Here is a 2,457-nt window from a genome sequence, read left to right on the forward strand (position 1 = left end):
CAGGGAAAATACTGCCTGTGATTTGGACTGGCTGACAGGCTTCCCACCTGGAACGGCCTGCCACAGCAGCCTGAAGGATGTCATCATCTTACCTGGTTGGTGTTTGTCTTTGATAAGTTCAAATCTGGCAAAAGGCAAATCGGTGGAGGGGCTGGGATGGAGCTGGCAGATGACTCCTCCAGGGTCAGGTCAGCTGCCTCTCACTCCACCTTGTCCACATGACTGTGGGACAGTGCCCAGAGCTAGGCACACACATGGGTGTTCCTGAGTGCTGGGGCACTCTTGGGTCAGATTGCCGGGGTAACTGGGCTTCTTGTGCCATGTTAGTATCTCCAAATAATTGCTTTTGGCATATATGAGTCCTGGATGAAGAGGCTAAATTTTGCTTAAAAAGAAAAAAGTTTTCATCACTATAATCTGTTGTAAACTGAGTGTGCATTTAAAAAAAATTGTTAAGCTTTTCACTACAGATTTTCAGAGTGATTTGTCGACATGAAGCCATTGCCAAGTGCTGTGGGGTCCAGGAGGATGAACACAAGTTCAGAGAAAGACTCAGGATGGCGAGTAGCCAGTCAGCAGCTTGTGGGAAAGGGCCCGGCAGATGGGCTGGCAGGGACGTGCTGTAGCAGCTACCATGAGCAGCATCTGCAGAATGGCTCTGCTTCCTGGTCCCCACTACAGGCTCCCCTTAGAACCTACTTTCAGAAGGAAAATTATTTCCGGGGAAGCCCTGGGGGATAGGATTCTGGGAGTCGATTCAGCATAGACTGAATTGTAGGCAGAGCCCATATGCCCTGTCCCTTGTCAGAAATGAGAGCTCACGGGGAGCAGCAGAACAGGAAACAGACACCCTCAAACAGGCCAGGGTTCCCAAGAGAGGGTGTGGCTAGGCCAGGATGGGGTGAGACAACAGGGCTGTGAGGGGAGCAGGTGGATGTGGCTTTCTGATTGCTCTCAAGTTGACACCTACAGACAGCAAATGGCGATAGGGTCTTGTGGGAAGTTGGATTTGGCCAAACCCCAGCACCTAAATAATTCCATGGACCTTGCCTCAGAGGATAACTGATAAATAATGGGAATATTTTGCTAGATGTTTTCTTTGAAAAATGTGAACTTTGTTCATTACAACATTGTTTCCGGATAGGAGGCCAGGCACATGTTGTGCTACCTTACTCAACATCAAATCTAGAGAAAAGTATAATAATGAAATAATTCAGTCTCTTATCCATGGAGAATACATTCAAGACCCCTAGTTGATGTCAGAAACCAGATAGTGTCAAACTCTACATATACTATTTTTTTCCTGTACCTATGAAAAAGTTTAATTTATAAATTAGGCAGAGTAAGAAACAACTGACAATAAAAAGAACAATCATAAAAGTAAATTGTAATTGACGTTTGAATTTCGGGGCCATTATTGGGATTACTTGAACATAAGCATCGAAGCACTACAAACAGCTGATGTGAGGACACACATGGCTACTGAGCAACTACTAGGCAGGTAGTGTATGGATGAGCCAGGCAAAAGGACATGACTCCCCTCCCTAGTGGGGTGACATTTCATCACACTGCCAGGATTGCACACAATTAAAAACTTATGAACTGTTTATTTCTGGAGTTGTCTATTTAATATTTCCTGACTGCAGCTGGCCACGGGCAACTGAAGTGAAACCATGGATAAGTAGAAGGGCAGCTGCACAAAGCCCAATTCAGAGCCACATGGAGGGCGGTTGTGGATGATATGAGGCCCCAAAAGATGGAGAAGAGACTCAAAGTTTCCGAGGGAAGTTGCAGAAGATGGTCCCTGGAAAGGTGCCCTGTGCGTAGAAAGGATATCTGTTTGGGGAGAAGGTACTGAGCTGGGGGAGAGGTTCAGGAGTGGCCCACCTGTGACGGCCCCATCTTTCACCTCCTGGGGGTGAGCGGGTGGCTGTCTACAGGGGAGGAAAAGGGCAGGGGACAGTCATTCCAGGACACGGGCTCCAGGGCAGCCCAGCTTCCCCACTTTCTCTGAGAACAGTGAGTGGTGGCAGTGTTCACGTCCCCAAACTCAGAGACACACGTCTGACCTGTGAGGACACCGACACAGAAGAGAGAGGCCCATAGGAGAACTCACATCAGAGGAGATCGAGTTAATGGAGCAGCAAGACCAGATGTGAAAGCAGATGTATTTAAAATTCTCTGAGAGAAAAACAGGCAGCTACAAAACAAAATGTGGCTATGAGAAGAAGTCAAGTGAGAGATGTCAGGAAAACATTTAAAAATATATAACTCTTAGAATTTAAAAATAACTTTATGAAAAATTCAAATAAGCCAAAAAAGTAAAAGATTCTACAAAATGAGATAAATACTGTTATAATTTTAGTAAATTTTCTTCCAGATACATACACACAGTATACTTTCTAACAAAAAATCATACTTACACATATTTTATATGTAATATATATCATACATATG

This window comes from Heterocephalus glaber, unplaced genomic scaffold (assembly GCF_053883595.1).
Source record: "Heterocephalus glaber isolate CG9 unplaced genomic scaffold, H.glaber_assembly_v1.0 deba00000621, whole genome shotgun sequence".
NCBI lineage: Eukaryota > Metazoa > Chordata > Mammalia > Rodentia > Bathyergidae > Heterocephalus > Heterocephalus glaber.